Source organism: Mirounga angustirostris, unplaced genomic scaffold (genome assembly GCF_029215605.1).
Source record: "Mirounga angustirostris isolate CCGP_5_RB_7025 unplaced genomic scaffold, mMirAng1.0.hap1 SCAF_11, whole genome shotgun sequence".
In the NCBI taxonomy this organism is placed as follows: Eukaryota; Metazoa; Chordata; class Mammalia; order Carnivora; family Phocidae; genus Mirounga; species Mirounga angustirostris.
Genome location: NW_026991719.1, coordinates 105,954,475 through 105,975,905, shown reverse-complemented (window position 1 = coordinate 105,975,905; position 21,431 = coordinate 105,954,475). Strand labels below are relative to the sequence as shown.

The 21,431-nt window shown below is 37.7% G+C and overlaps 1 protein-coding gene and 1 pseudogene across 6 annotated transcripts in view; one reads left to right on the top strand and one right to left on the bottom strand.

The window, feature by feature from the left end:
- The window catches only part of SMARCA1 (SWI/SNF related, matrix associated, actin dependent regulator of chromatin, subfamily a, member 1), a 786,408-nt gene that overhangs the window by 179,419 nt on the left and 585,558 nt on the right, over nt 1-21,431 (top strand). The window lies entirely within an intron of this gene.
- LOC123843251 (protein Mpv17-like) overlaps nt 12,103-21,431 on the bottom strand; it is a 29,547-nt pseudogene continuing 20,218 nt past the window's right edge.

Below are 21,431 nucleotides of genomic sequence, written 5' to 3'. Positions count from 1 at the left end.
TCAGTATGCTTTCACTCCAACACTTTTCAGCTTCTCTAGTCTCAGTAGTGACAATGGTGTTCCAAATATTTCACACTGAAATAGCCCTGATTAGTCAAAGGAGATTCTAGCTAGAGTTACTCAACTGCTAAGGCAGGAGGGTGAATTCAGGCATTTCAGTTTCCCCATATATACAGAGGTAGAAACAAGAAGAAGTTTTAAAATAAGCCTTGATACCCACCTTTATGTGTAGTTACAAATGTATGACTTGATCATCGATTTTTAGCAGGTAAACAGAACCAGACAGGTTCATATTTTTAACTGGGCTGTAGCCTGAGTATTTGGAAGGGCCACATTATTTATTAAGGCGTGTGGGGCTGCTGTGATTGCTCCATGGATAGGCAGGTCTCCAGAGTCAATCGAGGTTGTCGAATCACATTCAATGAATGTCCTAGTGTCTCAGTTGAAGAATCCTGCTATTGAGGAACTCCTCTAGAGTAATCAATTAAAAGCAGTAGCATTAAGCAGATAACAGTGCTGGAAAATCAATACCGGCATGGGGAAGAAACAATTCTCTGCAATGATTTCTATGCAAATTTTTATTCTTTATTCTTCTATTTTTATTCTTGTACCTAATGACATTAGGATCCACTAATGACACATAGCTCAAGGAGTAGCATCTTTCCCAGTTAAGCATAAAGCACATTTTTGCCCCTGTAACCTTGGCGGCCACTTGGGAGGCCTACTTTCACTGCTGGGAAGCAATAGATTAAGGCAAGGCAGCCTAAATTTCTATGTATTTCTCCTGTGGGAGAGATGGAGGTCAGATAGAAAGAATGACTTTCTGGAGATTGGAATGTGTCCCTGAAGGGACCAGGACCATTCTTTTTTCATTCACTAAGTATTTGTTCACCCTGGCCCTGCACCTTTAACTGCTCCTTCTCCACTCATGACCAAGGGGAGACTAGAAAAGACACCTGTATCTCAGCCCAAACCACTTTGAGACTCTTTCCAGACTCCACTACTCCCCCCCAGTATTCAATCTTGTGGTGGGCATGCATTTTACTCTAAAATATGGAGTGAAAGAAGTACTGTATATTTTTTATTCTCTAAACATAATTTAATCTGCTAAGAGGGCACACCTCTATCCAGGGTGGGAGCCCCAGAGTGGCCTGGAGTCTAGCCTTCCTTGTATACCATAGTGCCATTTTCCTCTGAGGTCTTGTCACCTCCCTGAGCACTGTCAAAGAACAGGGTGCCTATACCCTCTACTTGTAGAATCTGTAAAACTCCAGTAGCCCTGCCAGTTTTGAGGATACTGTCTTGAAACTCTAGGTACCTCTTTATCTGAGGTACCAAACCTCAGAGCCACTTCCATTTTAGGACATCAGTTTAGCTCTTTGCCTCCTTTGGATTTAGAACATATTCTCTTAACTTTGACCTGAAGCTGTTGAACCCCCGGGTTTCCAGGTCACAAGACTCATATTACTCTGGGTAGGCAATGTGCATGTGTGCATGCTAGTGTGTGTGTGTGTGTGTGTGTGTGTGTGCGTGCACACGCTCGTGCATGTGAGCATGCACAAGTGTTTCTCTGCAAGCACATCAGGGATGGGGTGGGAGAGGGTTCTCATTCTTTCTGAATTTCCCTTTCTCATCATCTTCCCTGTTCTTCCACCTCCTTTCACATAGCAAGCTCCTAACCATCCTTCAAGTCTCAGCTTATATGTCACTCTTTCAGATAAGTTTTCCATGGCCCCGTACTCTATTTAGGCCCCCATTATACACATGCATAGCACCCTGTAGCTTTTCTATGTAGCACATACCATAATGGTAATGAGTTATTAAGGTGATCATTAATATTTCTCTCTTATAGGTTTGTAAGCTCCATAAAGATAGGGACTAGTCTTTTTTGTTCATTGTTATATCCGCTTTGCTTCATAATATTGAACATTTAGAATATATAAAACCATGTGGAATAAGTAAATAATCTTTCCACAGTTGTGAAGTAAAATCCCTTGGTCATTTTCTAATCTTTCTTTTTTTTAGACTTATATAGTAGTAATAGCTTATAGGATGAAAATGGACAATGCATTAACTTACGGTGCCAAAAAAGTTGGCATAGAGTTTTTTTTAAATTATTTTTTAAACATATATAATATCTGCAGTGATATCTCTTTTTTCCTTATATTGCTAATTTGAGCCCTCTCTTTTGGACTTTATGAAATAAAGAATTTCTGTTTATCTAAAAAACACCATTAAGAGAATGAAAAGGCAAACCAGTGTGGGAGAAATGTTTGTGATATACACAATTGACAAAGGGCTTGTATTCAGGATATATAAAGAACTCTTACAACTCAATTAAAAAACATAGATAAAACCAAATTCAAAATTTTTAGGGACTTGAACAGATATTTCGCAAAACAGGATATTGAAATGGTTAACAAGCATCATTAGTCATCAGGGAAATGCAAATTAAAACAACAGGATACCACTAGACACCTATCAGGATAGCTAACATTAAAAAGATTAATACCACTAAGTATTGTCAAGGATGGGGAGCTGATGGAACTCTAATTTACTACTGATTGGAATGTAAACTGGTACAACCACTTTGGAAAACTGACAATATCTACTCAAGTTGAATCTATATGTACCCAAGATCTAATAAATCTGTTCCTATATGTATATACCAACAGAAATGTATATATGTGTGCATCAAAAGATATGCAAAAAATGTTTATAGCAGCATTATTTTAATGGCACCAAATGGAAAGCAATCTAAATGTTCCTCAGCATTGGAATAGATAAATAAATTGTGGTCTATTTAAATAATAGAATGTTACACAGCAATTAAAAAGAACAAACTAAGGGTGCCTGGGTGGTATAGTCAGTTAAGCCTCTAACTCTTGGTTTTGGCTTAGGTCCTGATCTCAGGGTCGTGAGATGAAGCCCTGTGTAGGGCTCTGAGATCAGTGTAAGCCTGCCTGGGATTCTCTCCTTCTGCCCCTCTTCCTCGTGCTCTCTCTCTCTAAAATAAATAAATAAAATCTCTCTTTTTTTAAAAAAGAACAAACTATATTACACAAAACAACTGGATAGATCTCATAGATATAAGTCTAAGAAAGCAGTCGGATGCAATAGAGAGTCTATTTATGTCAAGTTCAAACACAGGCAAAATTAGTCTATGGTGATAGAAATCAGAGGAGTGATAGACCAGAAGGAGGCTTTTAGAATGCTGATCTAGTTCTAAGTCCTGATCTAGGTGGTGGTAATACAGGTATGCTCACTTTATAAAAGTTAATTTGTACATTTCAGATTTATCTTTATTGTATATATGTTACAAGTTAATTAAGAGTTTATAAAAATAAATAAAACAAGAATAAGTATATTAAAGAAGAGGGGGATTACACTGGATGATTTTTAAGATGCTCTCTAGCTCTAATATGTTATGATTTTGTGTGAAAATGTTTTGAAATTAAAAAATTCCCTACAAGTGTAAGGTCTTTTACTGTTATCAGTGGTAATTGACCTTGAATTCTTAGTGATTTCTTGATCAAACAATGGCAAATAATTTACTTAAATGTCTATGTATTTATTTACCATTTGAAAATTTAAGTGACCTGTCTGCTTTTCTGGTTATTGTTTATTTTCCAATTCCTTTGAACTTTTCTGTCAAGACTCTGGATGAGAAGCCAGAGACAAATATGGAGACTTATCCTGAACACTTTTAAATTTTGAGCTGGTGATAAACAATGTCAAAGCCTCTAAATGCAAGGTTCAAGGTTTAAGGAGAATGGTTCATGATTCCTTTGAGTCAGCTGTGGCTTTGCATTCCTTAGACTACGTTTTCTACTTAAATACGTAATGTAGCAATGTAAATGATGATTTCCCCAATCATTTCACCTCTGTTAGGAGTCTGTAATTCTAGAATCAAGTGAAAATAATGCCAGAAGAATAATAAGATAGATTTGACATTCATTTTGAAAAGTAGTCCTTCAAATTGTATCATTTTTATCATTGCCATCACTTTCTTTTCTTCAGCGTTGCCAGTAAAACTCAGTTAATGAATCTACCAGTAAAGCACAGTTGATAAAGTAGTTTACTTATTCTGAGAGATGAGCTTTGGCTTCACTGAGGCCACTGAGCTTATTCAAAACCCAATATACATTTTTTTTAACTTGGAAGTTTTTCTCCCTTTGAGGTATTTATTTATCAAGAATTCAACTTTCCTGGTATCTAAATGAAAGTTTCTTTTAATGGTATATTGCCTTTCTAATTCTTGGCCTGGGGGAAAAAATGTCAGGAAATTCTTTAAATCTATTTAGTGAAGTATTTTAAATGCTCATCTTGCACTTTTGAGTGAAGTGTAATTTACATTTCATAAAAGTAGAAGCTGAGCAGCAAGCTGTAAGTAATTATCATATAATTAAATGTCTACTATGAAGGGAATGAAAACATGAGCTCCTTCGTGATTTCCGTGACTGGGTTATGTAATGGCAAATTAAATTACAGCTCTTTATCTCAGGAAGGCTCCAGGGAACCTACTCAGGGTTTGAAGAGATACCTCTGAGTTGCCAATATAGTTTCAGTAGGAGGCTGAGGCAATCAGTTCACTGTCCAAGCAGACCATATAAAAATGGATTCTGTAGCTTAGGTTTTAGAAATGGAAACCAAAGTGTCTACTCCTCTCAGTAACTTTGAAAACCCCTTTTCCCTATGTTAATATTTGTAAATGGGAAGTACCATGATAATTACTAATTACTGCCATGGATAAGTTTTATTTTTTCCAAATTCACAAAGCAGTTGGATTTGGGGATGATAATCAAATGCCAAATACATTTGTAATTAGGTGAAATGCTTCCTCTAATCTGATTTTGTTTAATATTCATTTAAAATATGCACTGAGTTCCTGCTAAGTTCAGGATGTTATAAGGCATTCAAAGGTTAAAAAAGACATGTTCCTTCCTCTGTGGAAGATTATAGTCTGGAAGTGGATAAAAGCTATGCACACAAAAAACTACAAAACAAGGAGAGATTGGATAGTTATCAGAGGAGTTATGGAGGAGCTCAGGGGAAGAAGCAATCATTTCTATTTCTGGCTAGGTAGAACTGGTCAGGTTTCAGGAAGACAGTATTTAATCTGGTGTATGAGAAACAGACTTATTGTAAGAAGAGAGATTGAAGAGACCATGAGCAATGATAGATGTGGGAAACCAGCACAGGGGCTTCAGGGAATGAAGTAGACCAATTTGGTTACTTATTCAAGAGTCACAGTGGCAATTTATCTAAATTTGTGAATATAACTATTGGGTTTTACAGACTTTCTCCCTGGTCAAAACATATAATGTGATATTTTTGACTCTTTACATTGTTTGGAGCATTAGATACATGTACTGGTATAGTGAGAGATATGGATGAAAATGGAGCTATGGAGCTGTTGCAAAAACTCTTGGTCACCAATCTAATAAAGGTAGATTTTATACCAGGAAACATTCAACCAAGAAATCTTATTGATGGACCGTTATGTGCTAGACATTTTAAAAATTGTGTGGTGTTTAGAGATGAATACCTTCCCTGATCATAGGAAACTAGTTCAGTGGGGGATATGGGTGAAAAGTGCTGAGAGCACCTATCCTAGACAGGATGTGAGGGGTCAAGAGAGGCATTCTAGGAATGGTAATGTCTGAGTTGAAATATGAAGGAGAGTATGGGTTTTTCTGAAACAGAGGACTGAGGAAGGGTTTTTCGAGCAGAAAAATGGGAAGAACATTTCAAACAGAGAGAGTATGCAAAGTCACTGAGGTGTAGAGAGCCTGGAGAGTTCCTGAGAGTGGTAGGCTTGAACCTAGGGTGTGAATTGAGTGGTAAAGAGATGAGGCTGGAGGGGTCAATGGGGAGCTGATCATGAAAAGCCTTAAAGAGGCTATTGTAGTGATCCAAGGTGAAGATGACACAACTTGGAATTAAAAATATAGCAGTGGGGAGGAAGAAGAGGTCATACATACATCTAGGAGAGATTGATGTGGGTAGAATTGACAGGACTCACTAATCAATGGAATGCAAGTGACAAGGTGGGTAATAGAATGTAAGGCTGAATTTCAGGCTTGGACTTGGGTGTCAGAGAGAGCCATTCACTTAGAGGGGGACACAGGTGTATGAGAAGATTTGAGAGGGAAGTCTTACCTATAGCTAAGTTTTACCTATGTTGAATGTGAGGGGCCTGTCAGATATTCAAATGGAGATAATAGCAAAAAGTTGGATACGTTATTTGGAGTGCACGAATGTAGTTGGGGCTGCAGATATAGTTTTGAGAGTCACAGTAGCCAGGAGTTGCTAATCAAATGTCTTTAGGATCCAGGCAGGTAACATAAATGGATGATTCAGTCTGGGGCTGATATAGGGTAATGACAAAAGGAGGAGATGTGCATAGGTCCTGCCCAAGGGCACTAAAGTTAAAAATAATCTGGTAAGTCAGCCAAACAAAAGTCAGCTACTTAGCCATATGAGTTTTCAAGCAGCCAGTTTTCCACCTTTGATATAGATCACAATTAGCCATTAAAGTGAATGCGGAGTTTAGGCAGAGTATGTAGAGTACAGAAAAAAGCCAAGGACATAATTCCAGAGGAGAAATATAAGGAATAGATAGATACTTGGGGGTTGGGGAGGGGGGAGAGACCGAGACATAGACAGAACCAGGCAGGAATGGGTAACTAAATTTGCACCATGGAGGGGATTGCTAACTTTAACTGAAGCCATTTCAGTGGTGTGGTGGGGGCTGAAACCAGATTGTAGTGAATTGAGAATTTAATGGAGGAAAAGAAGTGGAGACTGAATACAGACAACTCTTTCAAGGTATTTGGCTGTGAATGAGAGGTGAGCAGCTGGGTGATAGTTTATTATTTATATATGCATGTATACCAGGAGAGACATGAGCACAATTGTACACTAAAGGGAGAGGGTAAGGTTGGCGATGTAGGAAAGGAAAGGATCTATCAATGAGCTGAGGTCCCTAGAGAGGTGGAACCGGAGGCGATCCAGAGCACAGGTGGGAAGTTTAGCCTTGAGGTAAGAGGAGTGGCACCTATTCTACTGAAATTGAAGATAATTTCATTTAACAAAGGTTTATGGAGCCTCTATGCCCTACTAGACACTGTTGTAGGTGTTAAAGATGTAGCAGTTTAAAAAAACAGGAAAAAACTTTGTTGGTATGGAGCTTACATTCCAGAAAGAATGAAGTATGTACAAGAGCAAATACAAGCAGTGCTGGGGCTTGAAGCAGAGTGGTTGAAGTATTCTTATTTGATGACCTTTATTCCTCTGTGACTGATGGAAGAGATCTTAGAATAGTAGGCTCAGAAATGTTGGAGAAGCTTTGAAATAACTACTTTGGTTCATGTGAAAGAGGGGTCTGGGAACAAAGGTACTTCTGAGTACAATGAGACATATATTTGTCTTGTAGTAGATGAGGGATCCACAGACTTTTCTGTAAAGGACCAGACAGTACATATTTCAGGCGTTGCAGGCCAGAAGGTATCTGTCACAACTACTCAACTCTGTCATTGTAGCACCAAAGTAGCTATAGACAATAGATTAATGAATGGGCATGGCTGTGTTCCAAAAAGACTTTATTTACCAAAATAGGTAGAAGTCTGGATTTGGCCTGTGGGCCTTAGGTTGCCAACTGCTGCAGTAGAGCATTCATAGGATGACAGATGCTTCATAAGAAAATTTTATTTGACAGCACCAAGGAGGTGGGTAGGAGGGTGGAGGCCAGTGCATTGGTTCGGGTGAGATTTAATAAGGTTCCGAACTAGCATTGGAGGAGTGGGAATGGAAAGGACAGGAGAGCATGGAGAGAGACAGTGTTATGCTGGTCAGGGAAGGAATCAATAATCGATAGTTTCAAATAGTGCAGAAAGGTCTAGGAAGCTGAGGCTAGAGAAGAGGACACTGGATTTGTTATTTAGGAGGTTGGTGCTTCCTCTTCCTTAAAAAGTTTACCAAATTTTATCAATACATTGCACAATGGTAAAATATAAAATACTAACAAAAGGCTTTCAAGTTAGCAGGGCCCTGCCCATTCTCTCCCTCCCTTCACATCTAGCTTGTCCACTTAAGTCTTTTTGACTAATCCTTCTGGTAGTTGTTTTCCATTTGTATAAGTAATATGTTTTTATTGCTATTTCCCGATATATGAATTTTAGACAGCATCTATTGACATTCTGTTATGGAATATGAGGATTTAGCACTCACTTTATCCCCTGCTCATCTTCTTTTCTCTACATCCACACAATATAATTAAATCATCTTTTTCAAATCAGTATTCAGTATTTGTCTTAGGATAACTATGTAAGTGTGGTGCACTGCTGAGCCAAGTAGCATACTGTGATGCTTATGTCTTTCTGTATACAACTTTTTGTTCATCCTGAAGTTAATAACTGCTTCCTTTTTTTGCTTAATTAAAAACAATAATTATTTTAATTAAACTTATTTTGAAATGAATGTACACAAAAGTTGTAAGAAATAATGCAGAGAGATCCCATGTACCCTTGCCCAGTTTTCTACAATGGTAACATCTTGCAGAACTATAGTACACTATCAAAACCAGGATTTTGACATTGATAGTCAAGATACAGAATATTTCCATCACCACAGTATCCCTTGTGTTGTCCTTTTATAGCTACCCCCACCCCCCCCTTAACCGCTGGAAACCACTAATTTGTTCCTCATTCTCAAATTTTGTCATTTCAAGATTCTTAAATAAATAAAGTAATATAGTATGTGGACTTTTGGGACTGTTTTTTTTTCTTTTCACTCAGAATAATTCCATGGAGATTTATCCATGTATTGATAGTTTAAGCCTTTTTATTGCTGAGTGGTATTTCATGGTATGGATGTATCACAATTTAATCATTCATCCATTAAAGAACATCTGGGTTATTTCCAGGTTTTGTCTATTATGAATAAAGCTGTTATAAATGTTTGTGTACAGGTTTTTGTGTGAACATAAGTCTTCGTTTCTGTGGGACAAATGCCCAGGAGTGCAATTTCTGGGTTGTATGATAATTGCATGTTTCGTTTATAAGAAAGTGCCAAACCATTTCCACATTGGATATATCATTTTGCATTCCTACCAGCAACATAGGAGAGATCCAGTTCCTCTGCATCCTCACCAGCATTTAGAGTCACAATTTTTTATTTTAGCCATTCGGACAAGTGTGTAGTCATATCTTATAGTTTTAATTTGCATTTCTCTAGTGGCTAATGATGTTGAGCAACTTTTCATGTATTTATTTGCCATCTGTACATCCTCTTCGGTTAAATGTCTGTTCATGTCTTTTGCCTATTTTCTAACAGGATTTTTTAAAATTTTGAGTTTTAAGAGTTCTTATTATGTTCTAGATAAAAGTCCTTTGTTAGATTTGTACTTTGCAAATATTTTGTCCCACTGTGTAGTTAGTCTTTTCATGCTCTTGACAGGGTCTTTTTCAGAGCAAACATTTTTAATTTCAATAAAGTCCAATTTATCAATTTTTCTCTTATGAATTGTGCTTCTGTTGTCAAGTCTAAGAATTCTTTGCCTAGCCGTAAATCTCAAATGTTTCTCCTATGTTTTTTTTCCAAAACTTTCATGGTTTTGTATTTTAAATTTAAATCCTTGATCAATTTTGAGTTAATTTTTTATAAGGTATCCTTTATTAAATTGCTTTTAAAATCAGTCAGACATATTTGTATGCGGCTTTTTATAGGTTCTCTCTTTTGTTCCATTGATTTATGTGTCTCTATGTCAATACCACATAGTCTTGATTACTATATACATATATATTATATATAATAAATCTTGAGTTTAGGTAAGCTGATTCCTCCCACTTTCTTCTTCTTCTTCTTCTTCTTCTTCTTCTTCTTCTTCTTCTTCGATTTTATTTATTTGAGAGAGAGAGCAAGTGAGAGAGCACAAGTGGTAGAGAGGGAGAAGCAGGCTGCCCATTGAACAGGGAGCCTGATGCAGGGCTCAATCCCAGGACCCTGGGATTATGACCTGAGTCGAAGGCAGCTGTTTAACTGGCTGAGCCACCCAGCCGCCCCTTTATTCGTTTTTTTTTTTTGTAAAATTGTTTTAGCTACTCTAGTTCCCTTGCCTTTCCATATACATTTTAGAATAATCTTGTGTATATCTACGAAAAAAGTCTTGCTGGGAGTTTTATAAGAATTGCGTTAGATCTGTATATCAACTTGGGGAGAATTTAGATCTTTACTATGTCGAATTTTCCAACCCATGAACATGTTATTTATTTATTTAGATTGTATTTATTTAGATTTATCTATTTCGATTGTATTTGACTTCTTTCATCAGCGTTATGTAGTGTTCAGCATGTAAGTTCTGTATGTATTTTGTTAGATTTGCCCTTAGGTATTTTATTTTAAAAGCAATTCTAAGTGGTATGGTATTTTTCATTTTAGTGTCCATGTGTTCATTGCTATTATATAGAAATACAGGGACACCTGGGTGGCGGTTAAGCATCTGCCTTTGGCTCAGGTCATGATCCCAGGGTCCTGGGATCGAGTCCCACATCAGGCTCCTTCCTCAGCAGGGAGCCTGCTTCTCCCTATGCCTGCCTGTCCCCTTGCTTGTGCGCTCTCTCTCTCTGATAAATAAATAAAATTAAAAGAAAAGAAATACAATTGATTCTCATATGATTATCTTCTATCCTGCAACCTTGCTGAACTCACAAAAACTCAGTTTGGGAGGATTTTTTTTGGGTAGATTTATTGGGGTATTCTATGTAGACAAGCATATCATTTTCAAGTAGGGACAGTTTTCTTCTTTCTTTTCCATCTGTATGTTTTGTCTTTTCTTGCTTTATTGCACTGGCTAGACCTTCCAACACTAGGCTGAATAAGAGTGGTGAGAATGGACATCCATGCCTTGTTCTTTGTCTTAGTGGGAGACCATTCAGTCTTTCACTATTGAAGTATGTTAGCTGTAGTATTTATGTAGATGCTCTATATCAAGTTGAGAAAGTTCCTCTCTATTCCTATTTTTCTGAAAATTTTTTTAAAGATTGTATTTATTTATTTGAGAGAGAATGAGAGAGAGCACATGAGAGGGGGGAGGGTCAGAGGGAGAAGCAGACTCCCTGCCGAGCAGGGAGCCCGATGCAGGACTCGATCCAGGGACTCCAGGATCATGACCTGAGCCGAAGGCAGTCGCTTAACCAACTGAGCCACCCAGGTGCCCTTTCTGAAATTTTTATCACGATGGTGTTGAACTTTGTCAAATGTTTTTTTTTTTTTCTGCATCAATTGATATGGTCATGTAATTTTTCTTCATTAGCCTATTAATATGGATTGCATTGATCAATTTTTGTAATATTGTATCAGCCTTGCATTCTTGGTCTAAATTGTACTTGATCTTGGTGTATAATTACTTTTATGTGTAGCCGAATTTTTTTTTCTGTTATTTTGTTAGAGACTTTTACATATGTATTCATGAGGAACATTGGTCTGGTACAGTTTCTTACACTATGTTTGGTTTTGGTATCAGGCTAATACTAGTTTTATGAAGTGAATTGTGAATTGTTTCTTCCTCTTCTATTATCTGGAAGATATTGTATGGAATTGGCATTTATTCTTTATACATTTGGTATAATTCTACTAAATTTAATTTTGTTACAGTGCTAGTCAAATTATCTATTTTATATTGGGTGAGGGTGTGATAGTTGGTATTTTTTGAAGAATCAGTCCATATCACCTGAGTTGTTGAATTTGTGTGTGTACAGTTTTACATACCATTCTCTTACTGTTTTGATATCTACAGGGTTAGTGGTGATATCTTGTTTCATTGCTTACATTGGTAATTTGTGTTTTCTCTTTTTTCCTTTGTCAGTCTTTCTAGAGGTTTGTCAACTTTATTGGTCTTTTAAAAGAACAATCATTTGTTTGTTTTGAGTAGAGGACCATTCTAAAGGTTTTAATGATTTCAAAAGGAGTCAGATGCTAAACCCATTAAGTTCTGACTGGCAGTTGAACCCCATGAAAACAGATGTGCCCACTTTGAGGAGTTTGACTACTCCAGTGTCAAGCTGGATCACTGCAAGGTGGAGACAATGGAGTGAGGCAGGCCTAGAGTTGGTGTGCCTTCCAGGACAGGTAGGAGTTCCAGATAACAACAATACACTGGACAACGGCCAACATGTAATGAAGGGGAAACAGGTAGAAGTTGGCTAACTGCATGGCAGGCCAGATAGTAGTTGGTGATGAGGGCATTGGGATAATCCTGCTGTAGCTTGGCCCACTTGTCCTGGACTGACAGTCCATTGAGTGCTCTTACCAATGGGAGGAACCAGCCTAGAGAACATGGGGCAAAGCCCCCCTGATTCAATAGCATCTTCTTTAGTGCATCTACTTTGGTGGTGCTAGGGATGAACTGGTCCAAAACCCTTTACTGGCCTCCTACTACAGAGCCCACAAAACCACAGCCCAGAGAGACCATGGACAGGATCCAGGCAGTCTCGTGTTCCTGCAGACCTCACTTCTCTACCAGCTGCTGTGAGATAATGTCATCCAGACCCATCAGGGACCCAGCTGTCAGGACACACTGACGTGCTGTACTTTCCACAGTTTTGTAGCTTCCACAAAACTAAAAGGCAACCTTCAGAATGGGAGAAGATATTTCAAATGACATATCTAATAAAGGCTTAGTATCCAAAATATATAAAGAACTTATAAAACTCAACACCCCCCAAATGAATTATTCAATTAAAAAATAGAAGACATGAATAGACGTTTTTCCAAAGAACACATACAGATGGCCAACAGACACAGGAAAAGATGCTCAACCTCACTCATCAGGGAAATGCAAATCAAAACTATAATAAGATATCATCTCACACCTGTGTGAAGGGCTAAAATCAACAACACAAGAATCAACAGGTGTTGGTGAGGATGTGGAGAAAGGGAAACCCTCTTGCACTGTTGGTGGGAATGCAAACTGGTACAGCCACTGTGGAAAACAATATGGACGTTCTTTAAAAAGTTAGAAATAGAACTATCCTATGATCCAGCAATTGCACTACTAGGTATTTACCCAAAGAATAGAAAAATACTAATTCAAAGGGATACATACACCTTTATGTTTATAGCAGCATTATTTACAATAGCCAAATTATGGAAACAGCCCAAGTGTCCATCAGCTGATGATGGATAAAAAAGACACAATGGAATATTACTCAGCCATAAAAAAGAATGAAATCTTGCCATTTGTAGTGATGTGGATGGAGCCTAGAGAGTATTATACTAAGTAAAATAACTCAGTCAGAGAAAGACAAATACCTTATGATTTCACTCTTTCATGGAATTTAAGAAACAAATAATTAAAGGGGAAAAAAGAAATGGGGGGGACAAACTAAGAAACAGACTCTTAACTATAGGGAACAAACTGATGGTTACCAGAGGAGGGGTGGGTGAGGGTGTGGGTTAAATAGGTGATAGGGATTAAGGAAGGCACTGTGATGAGCACTGGGTATTATATGGAAGGGTTGAATCACTATACTGTACACCTGAAACTAATATTACACTGTATGTTAACTAACTGGAATTTAAATAAAAAAATAAACCATTTGTTTTGTTGATTTTCTCTATTATTTTTCTATTTTAAATTTCATTTACTTCTGTATTATTTTTTTCCTTCTGATTGCATTGGGTTTATTTTGCTTTTCTTTTTCTAGATTTTTGAGCTGGGAGCTTAGATTATTGATTTGAGACTATTCCTCCTTTCTTTTTAAAAAATTTTTTATTTAATTTTTTAAAAGATTTTATTTATTTATTTGACAGAGAGAGACACAGCGAGAGAGGGAACACAAGCAGGGGGAGTGGGAGAGGGAGAAGCAGGCTTCCCACGGAGCAGGAAGCCCGATGCAGGGCTCGATCCCAGGACCCTGGGATCATGACCTGAGCCAAAGGCAGACGCTTAATGACTGAGCCACCCAGGCGCCCCCTATTCCTCCTTTCTAATGTGTCCATTTAGTGCTGTAACTTTCTTACAAATTTTAATATGTCGTGTTTTCATTTTCACTCATTTTCAAGCACTTTTTGATACGTTCTGACATTTCTTCTTTGACTCATGGATAATTTAGGAGTGTGTTTAGTTTCCAAGACTTTGAAGATTTTAGTTATTTTTTCTGTTATTGATTTCATGTTTGATTCCACTGTGGTTGGAGAACACACTTGGTATGATATAAATTCTTTTAAATTTGTTGAGGTTTGTTTTATGGCCCACAATATGATCTATGTTGGTATATGTTCCATGGGTACTTGAAAATAATGTGTAGTCTACTGTTACTGGGTGTAGTGCTGTATATATGTATATTAGATCCTGTTGGTTGGTTGTGTTGTTCAAGTCTATATCCTTGCAGGTTTTCTGTTGAGTTATTCTATAAATTGTTAAGAGTGAGCTGTTGAAGTCACCTGGTGTAATTGTGGATTTGTCTATTTTTCTAAATAGAGAGTTCTGTTTTTACAACTCTAAAAACAGTTCTATCAGTTTTTGCTTTATAGATCTTTCAGCCCTGTTGTTTGGTGCATGCACATTTCAGATTGCTATATATTCTGTTCCTGGTGGATTTTTCCTTTTATCATTATGTTATGCCCCTATGTGTCTCTGGTAATTTTCTTTGAAGCTTATTTTATGTGATATTAATATGGCTATTTTTAGTCTCCTTTGACTGATGTTTGCATTATATATGTTTTTCTCTACTTTTACTTTAACCTTGTCAATATCATTATATTTGAAAAGAGTTTCTTGTAGACAACATAAAGTTCAATCATGTTTTTATTTTATTTTTAAAAATTTTTATTTTTTAGAATTTTTAATTTAAATTCAATTTAAGTAACATATAGTGTATTAATAGATTCAGGGGTAGAATTTAGTGATTCATCAGTTGCATATAACACTCAGTGCTCATTACATCAATTGCCCTCCTTAATGCCCATCACCCATTTGCCCCATCCCCCCACCAGCCTCCCCTGCAGCAACCCTTAGTTTGTTTCCTACAGTTAAGAGTCTCATACGGTTTGCCTCCCTTTCTGTTTTCATCTTATTTTATTTTTCCTTTCCTTTCCCTATGTCCATCCATTTTGTTTCTTAAGTTCCACATATGAATGGAATAATATGGCATTTGTCTTTCACTGACTGCCTTATTTCGCTTAGCACAATACACTCTCGTTCCATCCACATCATTGCAAATGGCAAGATTTCATTCTTTTTTTATGGCTGAGTAATATTCCATTGTATATATATACCACATCTTCTGTATCCATTCATCTGTCAATGGATACCTGGGCTCTTTCCATATTTCGGCTATTGTGGACATTGCTGCTATAAACATTGTGGGGCATGTGCCCCTTCAAATCACTATGTTTGTATTCTTTGGACAAATTGCTAGTAGAGCAATTGCTGGGTTGTAAGTATTTCTATTTTTAACTTTTTGTGAAATCTCAGTACTGTTTTCCAGAGTGTCTGCACCAGCTTGCATTCCCACCAACAGTATAACAGGGCTCCCCTTTCTATGTATCCTCACCAACATCTGTTGTTTCCTGACTTGTTAATTTTAGCCATTCTGACTGGTGTGAGGTGGTATCTCATTGTGGTTTTGATTTGTAGTTCTCTGATGATAAGTGATGTTGAGCATTTTTTCATGTGTCTGTAGCCATTTGGATGTCTTCTTTGGAGAAATGTCTGTTCATGCCTTCTGTCCATTTCTTGACTGGATTATTTGTTTTTTGGGTGTTGAATCTGATGAGTTCTTTATAGATTCTGGATACCAGCCCTTTATCTGGTAAGTCATTTGCAAATATCTTCTTCCATTCTGTAGGTTGCCTTTTAGTTTTGTTGACTGTTTCCATTGCTGTGCAAAAGCTTTTTATCCTGGGGGCGCCTGGGTGGCTCAGATGGTTAAGCGTCTGCCTTCAGCTCAGGCCATGATCCCGGGGTTCTGGGATCCAGTCCCGCATCGGGCTCCCTGCTGGGCGGGGAGCCTGCTTCTCTCCCTCTGCCTCTGCCTCTCTCTCTCTCTCTGACTTTCATGAATAAATAAAAAGAAAATTAAAAAAAAAAAAAGCTTTTTATCCTGATGAAGTCCCAATAGTTCACTTTGCTTTTGTTTCCCTTGCCTTTGGAGACATGTCCAGTAAGAAGTTGCTGTGGCTGAGGTCAAAGAGGTTGCTGCCTGTGTTCCCCTCTAGTATTTTGATGGATTCCTGTCTCATATTTAGGTCTTTCAACGATTTTTAGTTTATTTTTGTGTATGGTGTAAGAAAGTGGTCCAGTTTCATTCTTCTGCATGTGGCTGTCCAGTTTTTCCAACACCATTTGTTGAAGAGACTGTCTTTTTTCCATTGGATATTCTTTCCTGCTTTGTCAAAGATTAGTTGACCATAGGGTTGAGGGTCCAGCTATTCTGTTCCATTGTTCTTTGTGTCTGTTTTTCTGCCAGAATCATACTGTCTTGATGATTACAGCTTGAACTCTGGAACTGTGATGCCTCCAGCTTTGGTTTTCTTTTTTAAAATTCCTTTGGCTATTCAGGGTCTTTTCTGTTTCCATACAAATTTTAGGATTGTTTGTTCCAGCTCTGTGAAAAATGCTGATGGTATTTTGATAGTGATTGCATTGAATGTGTAGATTGCTTAGGGTTACATAGACGTTTTAAAAGTATTTGTTCTTCCAATCCATGAGCATGGAATGTTTTTCCATTCCTTTGTGTCTTCTTCAGTTTCTTTCATAAGTTCTTTAGTTTTCAGAGTACAGATCTTTTACCTCTTTGGTTAGGTTTATTCCTAGGTATCTAATGGTTTTTGGTGCAATTGTAAATGGGATCGATTCCTTGATTTCTCGTTCCTCTTCCTCATTGTCAGTGTATAGAAATGCAACTGACTTGTGTGCACTGATTTTATTTTATTTATTTATTTATTTATTTATTTATTTATTTATTTATTTATAAATTTTATTATGTTATGTTAGTCACCATACAATACATCATTAGTTTTTGATGTGGTGATCCACGATCCATTGTTTTCATATAACACCCAGTGCTCCATGCAGTTCGTGCCCTCCTTAATACCCATCACTGGGCTAACCAATCCCCCCTTCCCCCTCCCCTCTAAAACCCTGTTTATTTCTCAGAGTTCATAGTCTCTCATAGTTCATCTCTCCCTCCAATTCCCCCCCCATTTTTCCCTTCCTTCTCCTAATGTCCTCCATGCTATTCCTTATGTTCCACAAATAAGTGAAACCATATGATAATTGATTTTCTCTGCTTGACTTCTTTCACTTAGCATAATCTCCTCCAGTCCCATCCATGTTGATGTAAAAGTTGGGTATTCCTCCTTTCTGATGGCTGAGTAATATTCCATTGTATATATGTATCACATCTTCTTTATCCATTCATCTGTTGAAGGGCATCTCGGCTCTTTCCACAGTTTGGCTATTGCGGACATTGCTGCTATGAACATTGGGGTGCATATGGCCCTTCTTTTCACTACATCTGTGTCTTTGGGGTAAACACCCAGGAGTACAATTGCTGGGTCATAGGGTAGCTCTATTTTTAATTTTTTGAGGCACCTCCACACTGTTTTCCAAAGTGGCTGTACCAACTTGCATTCCCACCAACAGTGTAAGAGGGATCCCCTTTCTCCACAACCTCTCCAACATTTGTTGTTTCTTTCCCTGTCCATGTTTGCCATTCTAACTGGTGTAAGGTGGTATCTCAATGTGATTTTGATTAGGATTTCCCTGATGGCTAATGATGATGAACATTTTTTTCATGTGTCTGTTAGCCATTTGTATGTCCTCTTCAGAGAAGTGTCTTTTCATATCTTCTGCACACTTTTTGACTTGATTATTTGTTTTTTGGGTGTTGAGTTTGAGAAGTTCTTTCTAGATCTTGGATACCAGCCCTTTATCTGTAGTGTCATTTGCAAATATCTTCTTCCATTTTGTGGGTTGCCTCTTTGTTTTGTTGACTGTTTCCTTTGCTGTGCAGAAGCTTTTTATCTTGATGAAGTCCCAAAAGTTCATTTTTGCTTTTGTTTCACTAGCTTTTGGAGATGTATCTTGAAAGAAGTTGCTGTGGGCGATGTCAAAGAGGTTACTACCTATGTTCTCCTCTAGGATTTTGATGGATTCCTGTCTCACATTGAGGTCTTTCATCCACTTTGAGTTTATCTTTGTGAATGGTGTTAGAGAATGGTGGAGTTTCATTCTGCATGTGGCTGTCCAATTTTCCCAGCACCATTTATTGAAGAGCCTGTCTTTTTTCCATTGCATGTTTTTTCCTGCTTTGTCAAAGATTATTTGACCATAGAGTTGAGGGTCCATATCTGGGTTCTCTATTCTGTTCCATTGGTCTATATGTCTGTTTTTGTGCCAGTACCGTGCTGTCTCGGTGATCACAGCTTTGTAATAGAGCTTGAAATCGGGCAACGTGATGCCCCCAGCTTTGTTTTTCTTTTTCAACATTTCCTTGGCGATTTGGGGTCTTTTCTGATTCCATAGAAATTTTAGGATTGTTTGTTCCAGCACTTTGAAAAATGTCATTGGAATTTTGATCGGGATGGCATTGAAGGTATAGAATGCTCTGGGTAGCATAGACATTTTCACAATGTTTATTCTTCCGATCCAGGAGCATGGAATATTTTTCCATCTTTTTGTGTCTTCTTCAATTTCTTTCATGAGTGTTTTGTAGTTCCTAGAGTATAGATCCTTTACCTCTTTCGTTAGGTTTATTCCGAGGTATCTTACGGTTTTTGGTGCTATTGTAAATGGAATCGTTTCTCTAATTTCTCTTTCTACAGTTGTGTTGTTAGTGTATAAGAAAGCAGCTGATATCTGTACATTGATTTTGTATCCTGCCACATTACTGAATTCCTGGATGAGTTCTAGGAATTTGGGGGTGGGGTCTTTTGGGTTTTCCACAAAAAGTATCATGTCGTCTGCGAAAAGAGAGAATTTGAATTCTTCTTTGCCAATTTGAATACCTTTTATTTCTTTTTCTTGTCTGATTGCTGTTGCTAGGACTTCTAGTACTATGTTGAACAGTAGTGGCGAGAGTGGGCATCCTTGACGTGTTCCTGATCTTAAGGGAAAGGCTCTCAGCTTTTCCCCATTGAGGATGGTATTCACTGTGGGTTTTTCATAGATGGATTTTATGAACTTGAGGAATGTTCCCTCTATCCCTATACTCTGAAGAGTTTTAATCAGGAAAGGATGTTGTATTTTGTCAAATGCTTTTTCTGCATCAATTGAGAGGACCATATGGTTCTTCTCACTCATCTTATTGATGTGTTCTATCACATTGATTGATTTGTGAATGTTGACCCACCCTTGCATACCGGGGATAAATCCCACTTGGTTGTGGTGGATGATCCTATTAATGGATTGTTGGATCCTATTAGCTAGGATTTTGTTGATGATTTTGGAATCCATATTCATCAGGGATATCAGTCTGAAATTCTCCTTTTTGATGGGGTCTTTGCCTGGTTTGGGGATTAAGGTAATGCTGGCCTCATAGAATGAGTTTGGAAGTTTTCCTTCTGTTTTATTTTTTGAAACAGCTTCAGTAGAATAGGTATTATTTCTTCTTTGAATGTTTGGTAGAATTCCCCAGGGAATCCATCAGACCCTGGATTCTTGTTTTTTGGGAGGTTTTTGATCACTGCTTCAATCTCGTTACTGGTTATTGGCCTATTCAGGGTGTCAGTTTCTTCCTGTTTCAGTCTTGGCAGCTTATACGTTTCCAGGAAGGCCTCCATTTCATCCAGATTGCTCAGTTTATTGGCATATATTTGTTGATAATAATTTCTAAGAATTGTTTCTATTTCTTTGGTGTTAATCGTGATCTCTCCCCTTTCATTCATAATTTTATTAATTTGGGTCCTTTCTCTTTTCTTTTGGGTAAGTCTGGCCAGTGGTTTACTGATCTTATTAATTCTTTCAAAGAACCAATATCTAGTTTTGTTGATCTGCTCTACTGTGTTTCTGTTTTCTAATTCATTGATCTCTGCTCTAATCTTAATTATTTTTCTTCTAATGTGTGGCTTAGGCATCATTTGTTGCTTTTTCTCTAGTTTCTCTAGTTCTTTAAGGTGTAGAGTTAGTTGGTGAATTTGGGATTTTTCTATTTTTTTGAGTGAGGCTTGGATGGCTATGTATTTCCCCCTTAGGACTGCCTTTGCAGTATCCCATAGGTTTTAGATTGATGTGTTTTCGTTCTCATTGATTTCCATGAATTGTTTAAGTTCTTCTTTGATTTTCTGGTTGACCCAAACATTCTTGAGCAGAGTGGTCTTTAGCTTCCAAGTGTTTGAATTTCTGCCAAATTTTTTCTTGTGATTGAGTTCCAGTTTTAGAGCATTCTTGTCTGAGAATATGCAGGGAAAAATCTCAATCTTTTGGTATCGGTTGAGACCTGATTTGTGACCCAGTATGTGGTCTCTTCTGGAGAAAGTTCCGTGTACGCTCAAGAAGAATGAGTATTCTGTTGTTTTAGGGTGGAATGTTCTGTAAATATCTATGAGGTCCATCTGGTCCAATGTATCATTCAAAGCTCTTGTTTCCTTGTTGATTTTCTGCTTAGATGATCTGTGCATTGCTGAGAATGGAGTATTTAGGTCTCCTACAATTAACGTATTGTTATCAATATGACTCCTTATTTTGGTTAATAGTTGGCTTATGTAGATGGCTGCTCCCATGTTGGCGGCATAGATATTTACAATTGTTAGATCTTCTTGTTGGATAGACCCTTTAAGAATGATATAGTGTCCTTCTGTGTCTCTAATTACAGTCTTTACCCTAAAATCTAATTTGTCTGATATAAGAATTGCTACCCCAGCTTTCTTTTGAGGTCCGCTGGCATGGAAGATGGATCTCCATCCCTTCACTTTCAGTCTGGATGTATCTTTAGGCTCAAAATGAGTCTCTTGTAGACAGCATATGGATGGGTCCTGTCTTTTTATCCAATCTGCAACCCTGTGCCCTTTTATGGGAGCGTTTAGGCCATTCACGTTGAGAATGATTATTGAAAGATATGAATTAATTGTCATCATGTTGCCTGTGAAGACGTTTTTCTTATAGATTGTCCCTGTAAATTTCTGTTGTATATCACTCTTGTGGGCTTTCTCCTTTTATAGAACCCCCCTTAATATTTCTTGCAGGGCCGTCTTAGTGGTCACATATTCTTTCAGTTTCTGTCGGTCTTGGAAACTCTGCATCTCTCCATCCATTCTAAATGAAAGCCTTGCCAGATAAAGTATTCTTGGCTGCATGTTCTTCTCATTTAGTATCCTGAATATGTCTTGCCAGGCCTTTCTGGCTTGCCAGGTCTCTGTGGATAGGTCTGACGTTATTCTGAAGTTCCTCCCTCTGTACGTGAGGAATCTCTTCCCCCTAACTGCCC